We start from the raw sequence: 17,880 nt of genomic DNA, 5'->3' as shown, positions 1-17,880 counted from the left end.
ACGGGAGACGTATTTGCGCCAGCAGCTGAGCAATCCAAAAGAAGGGCGATGCTTGCAAGTGTATGTGCCCAATCAAGCAGCGGGCCCCAAGCACTTTTAGCCCGCATTACGTAATGCGCGCCGACAAGACTGGTTCCTAACAGTACTGGAGGCAACAGGGCTTCGCTTGCTTTCCCCCTAAAAGACCTAGGAAGCTACAAGTTGGCAGACCCAGGCTCGGCCTGCAGGAAAGAGGCAAAAAGAAAAGGGGGCGCCTAAAAGGCCGCTGCCACTACAGACTGAGCAAGAAGGACCGGGCGGGCTGAAAGACACATGCTCCAGCAGTGAACAAAAGCAACCAGCACTAGCAGCAGCAGCAGCAGCAACAACAAAGGCGGCATCGGGTGGAAGGAGCCTGTGCGCAGGATAAGGGGAGGTAAAGGAAGCCCTGCTGTGGCCTACGCCATACCACCCTTAGCGCGCCCGATCTCGTCTGATCTCGGAAGCTAAGCAGGGTTGGGCCTGGTTAGTACCTGTGATGGGAGACCATCTCGGAATACCAGGTGTTGTAGGCATTCGAACACTTTTCGCGCTCTCACTGCATCGCAGACCCAGAGCATGGCCAGTGGAGGCCTGCTGTCTTGTGCACTTTTGCTGAAGAGGGAGAGGAGAGGGACAGAAAGATTGGGCTCCCGAACAGCACCGAGGGGCATGTTTTGTCAGCAGCGTGGGCCTGGTTCACTCTACACCCCAAAGCGCTGGAATGAAAAGGCCGCTGCTAGCTGTAGGCTAAAGTAGCCAAGCGGTGTGCACAGCCGAGTAGTGGAGCAACGTTTCCAAAGCAGCACTTGTGGCCTATCTTTAGCAAATTGGTTTTCAAAGGGCTACCATCCCCTGTGTTGCCAACAAACCCCTGTGACAACAGACAGCAGCTTGTCAGTCCGAAGCAGAGAGAGGATCAAGGAGCAAGGATCCTAGGCAGACGCCACGTGCCAATTTTGGGTTGAAGCAAGAGTTATTGCAGTGCGCTGTTGCTTCGAAGTGCGTCACGGCGCAGTCTCACCAGCTTTCTCTGAGACAGAGGTTAGGATTGCATTTCCGAGCAGATCTAGGAGAGGCCTAAGTGCCAGCAGCTGCGCAGTGTAAAGGAAGGAGGTCACTTAGGAGTGTAGGGATAGAAGTAAGAAGTAGGCGTCAAGCGCATTTGTCAGTGGGCCCTTTGAGCAGTGAGTTGCAAGAGCAGCAAATGAAGAAGCTGGGAGGGAGGGAGGGAGGGAGGTAGGTGCCTGGGTGTTGAAGAACAGAATAAGAGGAGGTTAAAGGAGCCTAGTTTCTGCCTACGGCCATACCACCCTGAACACGCCCGATCTCGTCTGATCTCGGAAGCTAAGCAGGGTTGGGCCTGGTTAGTACTTGGATGGGAGACCGCCTGGGAATACCAGGTGTTGTAGGCTTTTGCTTTTTCGATCTCCTACCAGCAGGGGGCGATCTACGCTATGCAATTTCACATTCACTCATTCGGAGGATTTCTTTTTTTTTTTTTTTTTTTTTTAAACACACATTTCTTTTCTGGCTTTACGTTTCAGTGTGGCGTTTTTTTCTTTCTTTCTTTCTTTCTTTCTCTCTCGCTTTCTTTTTCTTTTTCCTTCTCTCGTGTTTCTGGACACGAGTAACGAGGCAACAATACAATGTCTTTGAGTGATACAGGATAGAGAGAAGTGGGCAAGCACAAGTCAGTGTTACGGTGGTAAAGTGTCGGTCACAGCAACAACAAAAAACTAAATCAATGCGGTTGGTGATAGGATATGACGCGGTCCAAGAGAAAAGCAGCATTTAAAAAACAAAAAAAGAGAAATGTACAGATATTTCACTTCCATCTATCCACACATACATTGCAGGATGGCAGGCAGAAGTGACATTTAAGTGCAAGCCATAAGCAAGGCTTTCTATACTCCACTACTACGCAGTGCCGGGGCACCACGTAACGACCAGCACAGCCTCTAAAGCACATGCTAGGACCGCAAGGCAGGGCAGACGGGAGACGTATTTGCGCCAGCAGCTGAGCAATCCAAAAGAAGGGCGATGCTTGCAAGTGTATGTGCCCAATCAAGCAGCGGGCCCCAAGCACTTTTAGCCCGCATTACGTAATGCGCGCCGACAAGACTGGTTCCTAACAGTACTGGAGGCAACAGGGCTTCGCTTGCTTTCCCCCTAAAAGACCTAGGAAGCTACAAGTTGGCAGACCCAGGCTCGGCCTGCAGGAAAGAGGCAAAAAGAAAAGGGGGCGCCTAAAAGGCCGCTGCCACTACAGACTGAGCAAGAAGGACCGGGCGGGCTGAAAGACACATGCTCCAGCAGTGAACAAAAGCAACCAGCACTAGCAGCAGCAGCAGCAGCAACAACAAAGGCGGCATCGGGTGGAAGGAGCCTGTGCGCAGGATAAGGGGAGGTAAAGGAAGCCCTGCTGTGGCCTACGCCATACCACCCTTAGCGCGCCCGATCTCGTCTGATCTCGGAAGCTAAGCAGGGTTGGGCCTGGTTAGTACCTGTGATGGGAGACCATCTCGGAATACCAGGTGTTGTAGGCATTCAAACACTTTTCGCGCTCTCACTGCATCGCAGACCCAGAGCATGGCCAGTGGAGGCCTGCTGTCTTGTGCCCTTTTGCTGAAGAGGGAGAGGAGAGGGACAGAAAGATTGGGCTCCCGAACAGCACCGAGGGGCATGTTTTGTCAGCAGCGTGGGCCTGGTTCACTCTACACCCCAAAGCGCTGGAATGAAAAGGCGGCTGCTAGCTGTAGGCTAAAGTAGCCAAGCGGTGTGCACAGCCGAGTAGTGGAGCAACGTTTCCAAAGCAGCACTTGTGGCCTATCTTTAGCAAATTGGTTTTCAAAGGGCTACCATCCCCTGTGTTGCCAACAAACCCCTGTGACAACAGACAGCAGCTTGTCAGTCCGAAGCGGAGAGAGGATCAAGGAGCAAGGATCCTAGGCAGACGCCACGTGCCAATTTTGGGTTGAAGCAAGAGTTATTGCAGTGCGCTGTTGCTTCGAAGTGCGTCACGGCGCAGTCTCACCAGCTTTCTCTGAGACAGAGGTTAGGATTGCATTTCCGAGCAGATCTAGGAGAGGCCTAAGTGCCAGCAGCTGCGCAGTGTAAAGGAAGGAGGTCACTTAGGAGTGTAGGGATAGAAGTAAGAAGTAGGCGTCAAGCGCATTTGTCAGTGGGCCCTTTGAGCAGTGAGTTGCAAGAGCAGCAAATGAAGAAGCTGGGAGGGAGGGAGGGAGGGAGGGAGGTAGGTGCCTGGGTGTTGAAGAACAGAATAAGAGGAGGTTAAAGGAGCCTAGTTTCTGCCTACGGCCATACCACCCTGAACACGCCCGATCTCGTCTGATCTCGGAAGCTAAGCAGGGTCGGGCCTGGTTAGTACTTGGATGGGAGACCGCCTGGGAATACCAGGTGTTGTAGGCTTTTGCTTTTTCGATCTCCTACCAGCAGGGGGCGATCTACGCTATGCAATTTCACATTCACTCATTCGGAGGATTTCTTTTTTTTTTTTTTTTTTAAAACACACATTTCTTTTCTGGCTTTACGTTTCAGTGTGGCGTTTTTTTCTTTCTTTCTTTCTTTCTTTCTTTCTTTCTTTCTTTCTTTCTTTCTTTCTTTCTTTCTTTCTCTCTCGCTTTCTTTTTCTTTTTCCTTCTCTCGTGTTTCTGGACACGAGTAACGAGGCAACAATACAATGTCTTTGAGTGATACAGGATAGAGAGAAGTGGGCAAGCACAAGTCAGTGTTACGGTGGTAAAGTGTCGGTCACAGCAACAACAAAAAACTAAATCAATGCGGTTGGTGATAGGATATGACGCGGTCCAAGAGAAAAGCAGCATTTAAAAAACAAAAAAAGAGAAATGTACAGATATTTCACTTCCATCTATCCACACATACATTGCAGGATGGCAGGCAGAAGTGACATTTAAGTGCAAGCCATAAGCAAGGCTTTCTATACTCCACTACTACGCAGTGCCGGGGCACCACGTAACGACCAGCACAGCCTCTAAAGCACATGCTAGGACCGCAAGGCAGGGCAGACGGGAGACGTATTTGCGCCAGCAGCTGAGCAATCCAAAAGAAGGGCGATGCTTGCAAGTGTATGTGCCCAATCAAGCAGCGGGCCCCAAGCACTTTTAGCCCGCATTACGTAATGCGCGCCGACAAGACTGGTTCCTAACAGTACTGGAGGCAACAGGGCTTCGCTTGCTTTCCCCCTAAAAGACCTAGGAAGCTACAAGTTGGCAGACCCAGGCTCGGCCTGCAGGAAAGAGGCAAAAAGAAAAGGGGGCGCCTAAAAGGCCGCTGCCACTACAGACTGAGCAAGAAGGACCGGGCGGGCTGAAAGACACATGCTCCAGCAGTGAACAAAAGCAACCAGCACTAGCAGCAGCAGCAGCAGCAACAACAAAGGCGGCATCGGGTGGAAGGAGCCTGTGCGCAGGATAAGGGGAGGTAAAGGAAGCCCTGCTGTGGCCTACGCCATACCACCCTTAGCGCGCCCGATCTCGTCTGATCTCGGAAGCTAAGCAGGGTTGGGCCTGGTTAGTACCTGTGATGGGAGACCATCTCGGAATACCAGGTGTTGTAGGCATTCGAACACTTTTCGCGCTCTCACTGCATCGCAGACCCAGAGCATGGCCAGTGGAGGCCTGCTGTCTTGTGCCCTTTTGCTGAAGAGGGAGAGGAGAGGGACAGAAAGATTGGGCTCCCGAACAGCACCGAGGGGCATGTTTTGTCAGCAGCGTGGGGCATGTTTTGTCAGCAGCGTGGGCCTGGTTCACTCTACACCCCAAAGCGCTGGAATGAAAAGGCGGCTGCTAGCTGTAGGCTAAAGTAGCCAAGCGGTGTGCACAGCCGAGTAGTGGAGCAACGTTTCCAAAGCAGCACTTGTGGCCTATCTTTAGCAAATTGGTTTTCAAAGGGCTACCATCCCCTGTGTTGCCAACAAACCCCTGTGACAACAGACAGCAGCTTGTCAGTCCGAAGCGGAGAGAGGATCAAGGAGCAAGGATCCTAGGCAGACGCCACGTGCCAATTTTGGGTTGAAGCAAGAGTTATTGCAGTGCGCTGTTGCTTCGAAGTGCGTCACGGCGCAGTCTCACCAGCTTTCTCTGAGACAGAGGTTAGGATTGCATTTCCGAGCAGATCTAGGAGAGGCCTAAGTGCCAGCAGCTGCGCAGTGTAAAGGAAGGAGGTCACTTAGGAGTGTAGGGATAGAAGTAAGAAGTAGGCGTCAAGCGCATTTGTCAGTGGGCCCTTTGAGCAGTGAGTTGCAAGAGCAGCAAATGAAGAAGCTGGGAGGGAGGGAGGGAGGGAGGGAGGGAGGTAGGTGCCTGGGTGTTGAAGAACAGAATAAGAGGAGGTTAAAGGAGCCTAGTTTCTGCCTACGGCCATACCACCCTGAACACGCCCGATCTCGTCTGATCTCGGAAGCTAAGCAGGGTCGGGCCTGGTTAGTACTTGGATGGGAGACCGCCTGGGAATACCAGGTGTTGTAGGCTTTTGCTTTTTCGATCTCCTACCAGCAGGGGGCGATCTACGCTATGCAATTTCACATTCACTCATTCGGAGGATTTCTTTTTTTTTTTTTTTTTTAAAACACACATTTCTTTTCTGGCTTTACGTTTCAGTGTGGCGTTTTTTTCTTTCTTTCTTTCTTTCTTTCTTTCTTTCTTTCTCTCTCGCTTTCTTTTTCTTTTTCCTTCTCTCGTGTTTCTGGACACGAGTAACGAGGCAACAATACAATGTCTTTGAGTGATACAGGATAGAGAGAAGTGGGCAAGCACAAGTCAGTGTTACGGTGGTAAAGTGTCGGTCACAGCAACAACAAAAAACTAAATCAATGCGGTTGGTGATAGGATATGACGCGGTCCAAGAGAAAAGCAGCATTTAAAAAACAAAAAAAGAGAAATGTACAGATATTTCACTTCCATCTATCCACACATACATTGCAGGATGGCAGGCAGAAGTGACATTTAAGTGCAAGCCATAAGCAAGGCTTTCTATACTCCACTACTACGCAGTGCCGGGGCACCACGTAACGACCAGCACAGCCTCTAAAGCACATGCTAGGACCGCAAGGCAGGGCAGACGGGAGACGTATTTGCGCCAGCAGCTGAGCAATCCAAAAGAAGGGCGATGCTTGCAAGTGTATGTGCCCAATCAAGCAGCGGGCCCCAAGCACTTTTAGCCCGCATTACGTAATGCGCGCCGACAAGACTGGTTCCTAACAGTACTGGAGGCAACAGGGCTTCGCTTGCTTTCCCCCTAAAAGACCTAGGAAGCTACAAGTTGGCAGACCCAGGCTCAGCCTGCAGGAAAGAGGCAAAAAGAAAAGGGGGCGCCTAAAAGGCCGCTGCCACTACAGACTGAGCAAGAAGGACCGGGCGGGCTGAAAGACACATGCTCCAGCAGTGAACAAAAGCAACCAGCACTAGCAGCAGCAGCAGCAGCAACAACAAAGGCGGCATCGGGTGGAAGGAGCCTGTGCGCAGGATAAGGGGAGGTAAAGGAAGCCCTGCTGTGGCCTACGCCATACCACCCTTAGCGCGCCCGATCTCATCTGATCTCAGAAGCTAAGCAGGGTTGGGCCTGGTTAGTACCTGTGATGGGAGACCATCTCGGAATACCAGGTGTTGTAGGCATTCGAACACTTTTCGCGCTCTCACTGCATCGCAGACCCAGAGCATGGCCAGTGGAGGCCTGCTGTCTTGTGCCCTTTTGCTGAAGAGGGAGAGGAGAGGGACAGAAAGATTGGGCTCCCGAACAGCACCGAGGGGCATGTTTTGTCAGCAGCGTGGGGCATGTTTTGTCAGCAGCGTGGGCCTGGTTCACTCTACACCCCAAAGCGCTGGAATGAAAAGGCGGCTGCTAGCTGTAGGCTAAAGTAGCCAAGCGGTGTGCACAGCCGAGTAGTGGAGCAACGTTTCCAAAGCAGCACTTGTGGCCTATCTTTAGCAAATTGGTTTTCAAAGGGCTACCATCCCCTGTGTTGCCAACAAACCCCTGTGACAACAGACAGCAGCTTGTCAGTCCGAAGCGGAGAGAGGATCAAGGAGCAAGGATCCTAGGCAGACGCCACGTGCCAATTTTGGGTTGAAGCAAGAGTTATTGCAGTGCGCTGTTGCTTCGAAGTGCGTCACGGCGCAGTCTCACCAGCTTTCTCTGAGACAGAGGTTAGGATTGCATTTCCGAGCAGATCTAGGAGAGGCCTAAGTGCCAGCAGCTGCGCAGTGTAAAGGAAGGAGGTCACTTAGGAGTGTAGGGATAGAAGTAAGAAGTAGGCGTCAAGCGCATTTGTCAGTGGGCCCTTTGAGCAGTGAGTTGCAAGAGCAGCAAATGAAGAAGCTGGGAGGGAGGGAGGGAGGGAGGGAGGTAGGTGCCTGGGTGTTGAAGAACAGAATAAGAGGAGGTTAAAGGAGCCTAGTTTCTGCCTACGGCCATACCACCCTGAACACGCCCGATCTCGTCTGATCTCGGAAGCTAAGCAGGGTCGGGCCTGGTTAGTACTTGGATGGGAGACCGCCTGGGATCTCCTACCAGCAGGGGGCGATCTACGCTATGCAATTTCACATTCACTCATTCGGAGGATTTCTTTTTTTTTTTTTTTTTTTTTTTAAACACACATTTCTTTTCTGGCTTTACGTTTCAGTGTGGCGTTTTTTTCTTTCTTTCTTTCTTTCTTTCTTTCTTTCTTTCTCTCTCGCTTTCTTTTTCTTTTTCCTTCTCTCGTGTTTCTGGACACGAGTAACGAGGCAACAATACAATGTCTTTGAGTGATACAGGATAGAGAGAAGTGGGCAAGCACAAGTCAGTGTTACGGTGGTAAAGTGTCGGTCACAGCAACAACAAAAAACTAAATCAATGCGGTTGGTGATAGGATATGACGCGGTCCAAGAGAAAAGCAGCATTTAAAAAACAAAAAAAGAGAAATGTACAGATATTTCACTTCCATCTATCCACACATACATTGCAGGATGGCAGGCAGAAGTGACATTTAAGTGCAAGCCATAAGCAAGGCTTTCTATACTCCACTACTACGCAGTGCCGGGGCACCACGTAACGACCAGCACAGCCTCTAAAGCACATGCTAGGACCGCAAGGCAGGGCAGACGGGAGACGTATTTGCGCCAGCAGCTGAGCAATCCAAAAGAAGGGCGATGCTTGCAAGTGTATGTGCCCAATCAAGCAGCGGGCCCCAAGCACTTTTAGCCCGCATTACGTAATGCGCGCCGACAAGACTGGTTCCTAACAGTACTGGAGGCAACAGGGCTTCGCTTGCTTTCCCCCTAAAAGACCTAGGAAGCTACAAGTTGGCAGACCCAGGCTCGGCCTGCAGGAAAGAGGCAAAAAGAAAAGGGGGCGCCTAAAAGGCCGCTGCCACTACAGACTGAGCAAGAAGGACCGGGCGGGCTGAAAGACACATGCTCCAGCAGTGAACAAAAGCAACCAGCACTAGCAGCAGCAGCAGCAGCAACAACAAAGGCGGCATCGGGTGGAAGGAGCCTGTGCGCAGGATAAGGGGAGGTAAAGGAAGCCCTGCTGTGGCCTACGCCATACCACCCTTAGCGCGCCCGATCTCGTCTGATCTCGGAAGCTAAGCAGGGTTGGGCCTGGTTAGTACCTGTGATGGGAGACCATCTCGGAATACCAGGTGTTGTAGGCATTCGAACACTTTTCGCGCTCTCACTGCATCGCAGACCCAGAGCATGGCCAGTGGAGGCCTGCTGTCTTGTGCCCTTTTGCTGAAGAGGGAGAGGAGAGGGACAGAAAGATTGGGCTCCCGAACAGCACCGAGGGGCATGTTTTGTCAGCAGCGTGGGGCATGTTTTGTCAGCAGCGTGGGCCTGGTTCACTCTACACCCCAAAGCGCTGGAATGAAAAGGCCGCTGCTAGCTGTAGGCTAAAGTAGCCAAGCGGTGTGCACAGCCGAGTAGTGGAGCAACGTTTCCAAAGCAGCACTTGTGGCCTATCTTTAGCAAATTGGTTTTCAAAGGGCTACCATCCCCTGTGTTGCCAACAAACCCCTGTGACAACAGACAGCAGCTTGTCAGTCCGAAGCAGAGAGAGGATCAAGGAGCAAGGATCCTAGGCAGACGCCACGTGCCAATTTTGGGTTGAAGCAAGAGTTATTGCAGTGCGCTGTTGCTTCGAAGTGCGTCACGGCGCAGTCTCACCAGCTTTCTCTGAGACAGAGGTTAGGATTGCATTTCCGAGCAGATCTAGGAGAGGCCTAAGTGCCAGCAGCTGCGCATTGTAAAGGAAGGAGGTCACTTAGGAGTGTAGGGATAGAAGTAAGAAGTAGGCGTCAAGCGCATTTGTCAGTGGGCCCTTTGAGCAGTGAGTTGCAAGAGCAGCAAATGAAGAAGCTGGGAGGGAGGGAGGGAGGGAGGTAGGTGCCTGGGTGTTGAAGAACAGAATAAGAGGAGGTTAAAGGAGCCTAGTTTCTGCCTACGGCCATACCACCCTGAACACGCCCGATCTCGTCTGATCTCGGAAGCTAAGCAGGGTTGGGCCTGGTTAGTACTTGGATGGGAGACCGCCTGGGAATACCAGGTGTTGTAGGCTTTTGCTTTTTCGATCTCCTACCAGCAGGCGGCGATCTACGCTATGCAATTTCACATTCACTCATTCGGAGGATTTCTTTTTTTTTTTTTTTTTTTTTTTAAACACACATTTCTTTTCTGGCTTTACGTTTCAGTGTGGCGTTTTTTTCTTTCTTTCTTTCTTTCTTTCTTTCTTTCTTTCTCTCTCGCTTTCTTTTTCTTTTTCCTTCTCTCGTGTTTCTGGACACGAGTAACGAGGCAACAATACAATGTCTTTGAGTGATACAGGATAGAGAGAAGTGGGCAAGCACAAGTCAGTGTTACGGTGGTAAAGTGTCGGTCACAGCAACAACAAAAAACTAAATCAATGCGGTTGGTGATAGGATATGACGCGGTCCAAGAGAAAAGCAGCATTTAAAAAACAAAAAAAGAGAAATGTACAGATATTTCACTTCCATCTATCCACACATACATTGCAGGATGGCAGGCAGAAGTGACATTTAAGTGCAAGCCATAAGCAAGGCTTTCTATACTCCACTACTACGCAGTGCCGGGGCACCACGTAACGACCAGCACAGCCTCTAAAGCACATGCTAGGACCGCAAGGCAGGGCAGACGGGAGACGTATTTGCGCCAGCAGCTGAGCAATCCAAAAGAAGGGCGATGCTTGCAAGTGTATGTGCCCAATCAAGCAGCGGGCCCCAAGCACTTTTAGCCCGCATTACGTAATGCGCGCCGACAAGACTGGTTCCTAACAGTACTGGAGGCAACAGGGCTTCGCTTGCTTTCCCCCTAAAAGACCTAGGAAGCTACAAGTTGGCAGACCCAGGCTCGGCCTGCAGGAAAGAGGCAAAAAGAAAAGGGGGCGCCTAAAAGGCCGCTGCCACTACAGACTGAGCAAGAAGGACCGGGCGGGCTGAAAGACACATGCTCCAGCAGTGAACAAAAGCAACCAGCACTAGCAGCAGCAGCAGCAGCAACAACAAAGGCGGCATCGGGTGGAAGGAGCCTGTGCGCAGGATAAGGGGAGGTAAAGGAAGCCCTGCTGTGGCCTACGCCATACCACCCTTAGCGCGCCCGATCTCGTCTGATCTCGGAAGCTAAGCAGGGTTGGGCCTGGTTAGTACCTGTGATGGGAGACCATCTCGGAATACCAGGTGTTGTAGGCATTCAAACACTTTTCGCGCTCTCACTGCATCGCAGACCCAGAGCATGGCCAGTGGAGGCCTGCTGTCTTGTGCCCTTTTGCTGAAGAGGGAGAGGAGAGGGACAGAAAGATTGGGCTCCCGAACAGCACCGAGGGGCATGTTTTGTCAGCAGCGTGGGGCATGTTTTGTCAGCAGCGTGGGCCTGGTTCACTCTACACCCCAAAGCGCTGGAATGAAAAGGCCGCTGCTAGCTGTAGGCTAAAGTAGCCAAGCGGTGTGCACAGCCGAGTAGTGGAGCAACGTTTCCAAAGCAGCACTTGTGGCCTATCTTTAGCAAATTGGTTTTCAAAGGGCTACCATCCCCTGTGTTGCCAACAAACCCCTGTGACAACAGACAGCAGCTTGTCAGTCCGAAGCAGAGAGAGGATCAAGGAGCAAGGATCCTAGGCAGACGCCACGTGCCAATTTTGGGTTGAAGCAAGAGTTATTGCAGTGCGCTGTTGCTTCGAAGTGCGTCACGGCGCAGTCTCACCAGCTTTCTCTGAGACAGAGGTTAGGATTGCATTTCCGAGCAGATCTAGGAGACGCCTAAGTGCCAGCAGCTGCGCAGTGTAAAGGAAGGAGGTCACTTAGGAGTGTAGGGATAGAAGTAAGAAGTAGGCGTCAAGCGCATTTGTCAGTGGGCCCTTTGAGCAGTGAGTTGCAAGAGCAGCAAATGAAGAAGCTGGGAGGGAAGGAGGGAGGGAGGGAAGGAGGGAGGGAGGGAGGTAGGTGCCTGGGTGTTGAAGAACAGAATAAGAGGAGGTTAAAGGAGCCTAGTTTCTGCCTACGGCCATACCACCCTGAACACGCCTGATCTCGGAAGCTAAGCAGGGTCGGGCCTGGTTAGTACTTGGATGGGAGACTGCCTGGGAATACCAGGTGTTGTAGGCTTTTGCTTTTTCGATCTCCTACCAGCAGGGGGCGATCTACGCTATGCAATTTCACATTCACTCATTCGGAGGATTTCTTTTTTTTTTTTTTAAAACACACATTTCTTTTCTGGCTTTACGTTTCAGTGTGGCGTTTTTTTCTTTCTTTCTTTCTTTCTTTCTTTCTTTCTTTCTTTCTTTCTTTCTTTCTCTCTCGCTTTCTTTTTCTTTTTCCTTCTCTCGTGTTTCTGGACACGAGTAACGAGGCAACAATACAATGTCTTTGAGTGATACAGGATAGAGAGAAGTGGGCAAGCACAAGTCAGTGTTACGGTGGTAAAGTGTCGGTCACAGCAACAACAAAAAACTAAATCAATGCGGTTGGTGATAGGATATGACGCGGTCCAAGAGAAAAGCAGCATTTAAAAAACAAAAAAAGAGAAATGTACAGATATTTCACTTCCATCTATCCACACATACATTGCAGGATGGCAGGCAGAAGTGACATTTAAGTGCAAGCCATAAGCAAGGCTTTCTATACTCCACTACTACGCAGTGCCGGGGCACCACGTAACGACCAGCACAGCCTCTAAAGCACATGCTAGGACCGCAAGGCAGGGCAGACGGGAGACGTATTTGCGCCAGCAGCTGAGCAATCCAAAAGAAGGGCGATGCTTGCAAGTGTATGTGCCCAATCAAGCAGCGGGCCCCAAGCACTTTTAGCCCGCATTACGTAATGCGCGCCGACAAGACTGGTTCCTAACAGTACTGGAGGCAACAGGGCTTCGCTTGCTTTCCCCCTAAAAGACCTAGGAAGCTACAAGTTGGCAGACCCAGGCTCGGCCTGCAGGAAAGAGGCAAAAAGAAAAGGGGGCGCCTAAAAGGCCGCTGCCACTACAGACTGAGCAAGAAGGACCGGGCGGGCTGAAAGACACATGCTCCAGCAGTGAACAAAAGCAACCAGCACTAGCAGCAGCAGCAGCAGCAACAACAAAGGCGGCATCGGGTGGAAGGAGCCTGTGCGCAGGATAAGGGGAGGTAAAGGAAGCCCTGCTGTGGCCTACGCCATACCACCCTTAGCGCGCCCGATCTCGTCTGATCTCGGAAGCTAAGCAGGGTTGGGCCTGGTTAGTACCTGTGATGGGAGACCATCTCGGAATACCAGGTGTTGTAGGCATTCGAACACTTTTCGCGCTCTCACTGCATCGCAGACCCAGAGCATGGCCAGTGGAGGCCTGCTGTCTTGTGCCCTTTTGCTGAAGAGGTAGAGGAGAGGGACAGAAAGATTGGGCTCCCGAACAGCACCGAGGGGCATGTTTTGTCAGCAGCGAGGGGCATGTTTTGTCAGCAGCGTGGGCCTGGTTCACTCTACACCCCAAAGCGCTGGAATGAAAAGGCGGCTGCTAGCTGTAGGCTAAAGTAGCCAAGCGGTGTGCACAGCCGAGTAGTGGAGCAACGTTTCCAAAGCAGCACTTGTGGCCTATCTTTAGCAAATTGGTTTTCAAAGGGCTACCATCCCCTGTGTTGCCAACAAACCCCTGTGACAACAGACAGCAGCTTGTCAGTCCGAAGCGGAGAGAGGATCAAGGAGCAAGGATCCTAGGCAGACGCCACGTGCCAATTTTGGGTTGAAGCAAGAGTTATTGCAGTGCGCTGTTGCTTCGAAGTGCGTCACGGCGCAGTCTCACCAGCTTTCTCTGAGACAGAGGTTAGGATTGCATTTCCGAGCAGATCTAGGAGAGGCCTAAGTGCCAGCAGCTGCGCAGTGTAAAGGAAGGAGGTCACTTAGGAGTGTAGGGATAGAAGTAAGAAGTAGGCGTCAAGCGCATTTGTCAGTGGGCCCTTTGAGCAGTGAGTTGCAAGAGCAGCAAATGAAGAAGCTGGGAGGGAGGGAGGGAGGGAGGTAGGGAGGTAGGTGCCTGGGTGTTGAAGAACAGAATTAGAGGAGGTTAAAGGAGCCTAGTTTCTGCCTACGGCCATACCACCCTGAACACGCCCGATCTCGTCTGATCTCGGAAGCTAAGCAGGGTCGGGCCTGGTTAGTACTTGGATGGGAGACCGCCTGGGAATACCAGGTGTTGTAGGCTTTTGCTTTTTCGATCTCCTACCAGCAGGGGGCGATCTACGCTATGCAATTTCACATTCACTCATTCGGAGGATTTCTTTTTTTTTTTTTTTTTTTTTTTAAACACACATTTCTTTTCTGGCTTTACGTTTCAGTGTGGCGTTTTTTTCTTTCTTTCTTTCTTTCTTTCTTTCTTTCTTTCTCTCTCGCTTTCTTTTTCTTTTTCCTTCTCTCGTGTTTCTGGACACGAGTAACGAGGCAACAATACAATGTCTTTGAGTGATACAGGATAGAGAGAAGTGGGCAAGCACAAGTCAGTGTTACGGTGGTAAAGTGTCGGTCACAGCAACAACAAAAAACTAAATCAATGCGGTTGGTGATAGGATATGACGCGGTCCAAGAGAAAAGCAGCATTTAAAAAACAAAAAAAGAGAAATGTACAGATATTTCACTTCCATCTATCCACACATACATTGCAGGATGGCAGGCAGAAGTGACATTTAAGTGCAAGCCATAAGCAAGGCTTTCTATACTCCACTACTACGCAGTGCCGGGGCACCACGTAACGACCAGCACAGCCTCTAAAGCACATGCTAGGACCGCAAGGCAGGGCAGACGGGAGACGTATTTGCGCCAGCAGCTGAGCAATCCAAAAGAAGGGCGATGCTTGCAAGTGTATGTGCCCAATCAAGCAGCGGGCCCCAAGCACTTTTAGCCCGCATTACGTAATGCGCGCCGACAAGACTGGTTCCTAACAGTACTGGAGGCAACAGGGCTTCGCTTGCTTTCCCCCTAAAAGACCTAGGAAGCTACAAGTTGGCAGACCCAGGCTCGGCCTGCAGGAAAGAGGCAAAAAGAAAAGGGGGCGCCTAAAAGGCCGCTGCCACTACAGACTGAGCAAGAAGGACCGGGCGGGCTGAAAGACACATGCTCCAGCAGTGAACAAAAGCAACCAGCACTAGCAGCAGCAGCAGCAGCAACAACAAAGGCGGCATCGGGTGGAAGGAGCCTGTGCGCAGGATAAGGGGAGGTAAAGGAAGCCCTGCTGTGGCCTACGCCATACCACCCTTAGCGCGCCCGATCTCGTCTGATCTCGGAAGCTAAGCAGGGTTGGGCCTGGTTAGTACCTGTGATGGGAGACCATCTCGGAATACCAGGTGTTGTAGGCATTCGAACACTTTTCGCGCTCTCACTGCATCGCAGACCCAGAGCATGGCCAGTGGAGGCCTGCTGTCTTGTGCCCTTTTGCTGAAGAGGGAGAGGAGAGGGACAGAAAGATTGGGCTCCCGAACAGCACCGAGGGGCATGTTTTGTCAGCAGCGTGGGCCTGGTTCACTCTACACCCCAAAGCGCTGGAATGAAAAGGCCGCTGCTAGCTGTAGGCTAAAGTAGCCAAGCGGTGTGCACAGCCGAGTAGTGGAGCAACGTTTCCAAAGCAGCACTTGTGGCCTATCTTTAGCAAATTGGTTTTCAAAGGGCTACCATCCCCTGTGTTGCCAACAAACCCCTGTGACAACAGACAGCAGCTTGTCAGTCCGAAGCGGAGAGAGGATCAAGGAGCAAGGATCCTAGGCAGACGCCACGTGCCAATTTTGGGTTGAAGCAAGAGTTATTGCAGTGCGCTGTTGCTTCGAAGTGCGTCACGGCGCAGTCTCACCAGCTTTCTCTGAGACAGAGGTTAGGATTGCATTTCCGAGCAGATCTAGGAGACGCCTAAGTGCCAGCAGCTGCGCAGTGTAAAGGAAGGAGGTCACTTAGGAGTGTAGGGATAGAAGTAAGAAGTAGGCGTCAAGCGCATTTGTCAGTGGGCCCTTTGAGCAGTGAGTTGCAAGAGCAGCAAATGAAGAAGCTGGGAGGGAAGGAGGGAGGGAGGGAGGTAGGTGCCTGGGTGTTGAAGAACAGAATAAGAGGAGGTTAAAGGAGCCTAGTTTCTGCCTACGGCCATACCACCCTGAACACGCCTGATCTCGGAAGCTAAGCAGGGTCGGGCCTGGTTAGTACTTGGATGGGAGACCGCCTGGGAATACCAGGTGTTGTTGGCTTTTGCTTTTTCGATCTCCTACCAGCAGGGGGCGATCTACGCTATGCAATTTCACATTCACTCATTCGGAGGATTTCTTTTTTTTTTTTTTTTTTTAAACACACATTTCTTTTCTGGCTTTACGTTTCAGTGTGGCGTTTTTTTCTTTCTTTCTTTCTTTCTTTCTTTCTTTCTTTCTCTCTCGCTTTCTTTTTCTTTTTCCTTCTCTCGTGTTTCTGGACACGAGTAACGAGGCAACAATACAATGTCTTTGAGTGATACAGGATAGAGAGAAGTGGGCAAGCACAAGTCAGTGTTACGGTGGTAAAGTGTCGGTCACAGCAACAACAAAAAACTAAATCAATGCGGTTGGTGATAGGATATGACGCGGTCCAAGAGAAAAGCAGCATTTAAAAAACAAAAAAAGAGAAATGTACAGATATTTCACTTCCATCTATCCACACATACATTGCAGGATGGCAGGCAGAAGTGACATTTAAGTGCAAGCCATAAGCAAGGCTTTCTATACTCCACTACTACGCAGTGCCGGGGCACCACGTAACGACCAGCACAGCCTCTAAAGCACATGCTAGGACCGCAAGGCAGGGCAGACGGGAGACGTATTTGCGCCAGCAGCTGAGCAATCCAAAAGAAGGGCGATGCTTGCAAGTGTATGTGCCCAATCAAGCAGCGGGCCCCAAGCACTTTTAGCCCGCATTACGTAATGCGCGCCGACAAGACTGGTTCCTAACAGTACTGGAGGCAACAGGGCTTCGCTTGCTTTCCCCCTAAAAGACCTAGGAAGCTACAAGTTGGCAGACCCAGGCTCGGCCTGCAGGAAAGAGGCAAAAAGAAAAGGGGGCGCCTAAAAGGCCGCTGCCACTACAGACTGAGCAAGAAGGACCGGGCGGGCTGAAAGACACATGCTCCAGCAGTGAACAAAAGCAACCAGCACTAGCAGCAGCAGCAGCAGCAACAACAAAGGCGGCATCGGGTGGAAGGAGCCTGTGCGCAGGATAAGGGGAGGTAAAGGAAGCCCTGCTGTGGCCTACGCCATACCACCCTTAGCGCGCCCGATCTCGTCTGATCTCGGAAGCTAAGCAGGGTTGGGCCTGGTTAGTACCTGTGATGGGAGACCATCTCGGAATACCAGGTGTTGTAGGCATTCGAACACTTTTCGCGCTCTCACTGCATCGCAGACCCAGAGCATGGCCAGTGGAGGCCTGCTGTCTTGTGCCCTTTTGCTGAAGAGGGAGAGGAGAGGGACAGAAAGATTGGGCTCCCGAACAGCACCGAGGGGCATGTTTTGTCAGCAGCGTGGGGCATGTTTTGTCAGCAGCGTGGGCCTGGTTCACTCTACACCCCAAAGCGCTGGAATGAAAAGGCCGCTGCTAGCTGTAGGCTAAAGTAGCCAAGCGGTGTGCACAGCCGAGTAGTGGAGCAACGTTTCCAAAGCAGCACTTGTGGCCTATCTTTAGCAAATTGGTTTTCAAAGGGCTACCATCCCCTGTGTTGCCAACAAACCCCTGTGACAACAGACAGCAGCTTGTCAGTCCGAAGCAGAGAGAGGATCAAGGAGCAAGGATCCTAGGCAGACGCCACGTGCCAATTTTGGGTTGAAGCAAGAGTTATTGCAGTGCGCTGTTGCTTCGAAGTGCGTCACGGCGCAGTCTCACCAGCTTTCTCTGAGACAGAGGTTAGGATTGCATTTCCGAGCAGATCTAGGAGAGGCCTAAGTGCCAGCAGCTGCGCAGTGTAAAGGAAGGAGGTCACTTAGGAGTGTAGGGATAGAAGTAAGAAGTAGGCGTCAAGCGCATTTGTCAGTGGGCCCTTTGAGCAGTGAGTTGCAAGAGCAGCAAATGAAGAAGCTGGGAGGGAGGGAGGGAGGGAGGTAGGTGCCTGGGTGTTGAAGAACAGAATAAGAGGAGGTTAAAGGAGCCTAGTTTCTGCCTACGGCCATACCACCCTGAACACGCCCGATCTCGTCTGATCTCGGAAGCTAAGCAGGGTCAGGCCTGGTTAGTACTTGGATGGGAGACCGCCTGGGAATACCAGGTGTTGTAGGCTTTTGCTTTTTCGATCTCCTACCAGCAGGGGGCGATCTACGCTATGCAATTTCACATTCACTCATTCGGAGGATTTCTTTTTTTTTTTTTTTTTT

The 17,880-nt window shown here is 51.3% G+C and overlaps 6 non-coding genes and 12 pseudogenes across 6 annotated transcripts; all 18 read left to right on the top strand.

The window, feature by feature from the left end:
- The first annotated feature begins 435 nt into the window (after window positions 1-435).
- On the top strand, window positions 436-554 carry LOC134578594 (5S ribosomal RNA; annotated as a pseudogene).
- A 760-nt stretch (window positions 555-1,314) lies between these two features.
- LOC134579148 (5S ribosomal RNA) lies at window positions 1,315-1,433 on the top strand. Its single transcript, XR_010086160.1, has one exon. It is a non-coding gene; the product is annotated as a 5S ribosomal RNA (ribosomal RNA).
- A 1,015-nt stretch (window positions 1,434-2,448) lies between these two features.
- On the top strand, window positions 2,449-2,567 carry LOC134578580 (5S ribosomal RNA; annotated as a pseudogene).
- A 764-nt stretch (window positions 2,568-3,331) lies between these two features.
- On the top strand, window positions 3,332-3,450 carry LOC134577289 (5S ribosomal RNA). The gene has a single exon (XR_010085977.1). It is a non-coding gene; the product is annotated as a 5S ribosomal RNA (ribosomal RNA).
- A 1,052-nt stretch (window positions 3,451-4,502) lies between these two features.
- On the top strand, window positions 4,503-4,621 carry LOC134578574 (5S ribosomal RNA; annotated as a pseudogene).
- Window positions 4,622-5,412: 791 nt separating this feature from the next.
- LOC134577276 (5S ribosomal RNA) lies at window positions 5,413-5,531 on the top strand. The gene has a single exon (XR_010085975.1). It is a non-coding gene; the product is annotated as a 5S ribosomal RNA (ribosomal RNA).
- A 1,024-nt stretch (window positions 5,532-6,555) lies between these two features.
- LOC134578748 (5S ribosomal RNA) lies at window positions 6,556-6,674 on the top strand (annotated as a pseudogene).
- A 787-nt stretch (window positions 6,675-7,461) lies between these two features.
- Window positions 7,462-7,581, top strand: LOC134579062 (5S ribosomal RNA; annotated as a pseudogene).
- Window positions 7,582-8,576: 995 nt separating this feature from the next.
- On the top strand, window positions 8,577-8,695 carry LOC134578567 (5S ribosomal RNA; annotated as a pseudogene).
- Window positions 8,696-9,478: 783 nt separating this feature from the next.
- Window positions 9,479-9,597, top strand: LOC134578688 (5S ribosomal RNA). Its single transcript, XR_010086120.1, has one exon. It is a non-coding gene; the product is annotated as a 5S ribosomal RNA (ribosomal RNA).
- A 1,028-nt stretch (window positions 9,598-10,625) lies between these two features.
- Window positions 10,626-10,744, top strand: LOC134578560 (5S ribosomal RNA; annotated as a pseudogene).
- Window positions 10,745-11,547: 803 nt separating this feature from the next.
- LOC134577766 (5S ribosomal RNA) lies at window positions 11,548-11,656 on the top strand (annotated as a pseudogene).
- Window positions 11,657-12,692: 1,036 nt separating this feature from the next.
- Window positions 12,693-12,811, top strand: LOC134578557 (5S ribosomal RNA; annotated as a pseudogene).
- Window positions 12,812-13,602: 791 nt separating this feature from the next.
- Window positions 13,603-13,721, top strand: LOC134577268 (5S ribosomal RNA). The gene has a single exon (XR_010085973.1). It is a non-coding gene; the product is annotated as a 5S ribosomal RNA (ribosomal RNA).
- Window positions 13,722-14,749: 1,028 nt separating this feature from the next.
- On the top strand, window positions 14,750-14,868 carry LOC134578550 (5S ribosomal RNA; annotated as a pseudogene).
- A 764-nt stretch (window positions 14,869-15,632) lies between these two features.
- LOC134577759 (5S ribosomal RNA) lies at window positions 15,633-15,741 on the top strand (annotated as a pseudogene).
- Window positions 15,742-16,765: 1,024 nt separating this feature from the next.
- LOC134578545 (5S ribosomal RNA) lies at window positions 16,766-16,884 on the top strand (annotated as a pseudogene).
- Window positions 16,885-17,667: 783 nt separating this feature from the next.
- Window positions 17,668-17,786, top strand: LOC134577517 (5S ribosomal RNA). Its single transcript, XR_010086031.1, has one exon. It is a non-coding gene; the product is annotated as a 5S ribosomal RNA (ribosomal RNA).
- The last annotated feature ends 94 nt before the right edge of the window (window positions 17,787-17,880 follow it).

This window comes from Pelobates fuscus, chromosome 1, assembly GCF_036172605.1.
Source record: "Pelobates fuscus isolate aPelFus1 chromosome 1, aPelFus1.pri, whole genome shotgun sequence".
Taxonomy (NCBI): Eukaryota; Metazoa; Chordata; class Amphibia; order Anura; family Pelobatidae; genus Pelobates; species Pelobates fuscus.
This window is presented reverse-complemented; position numbering and strand designations above follow the sequence as displayed.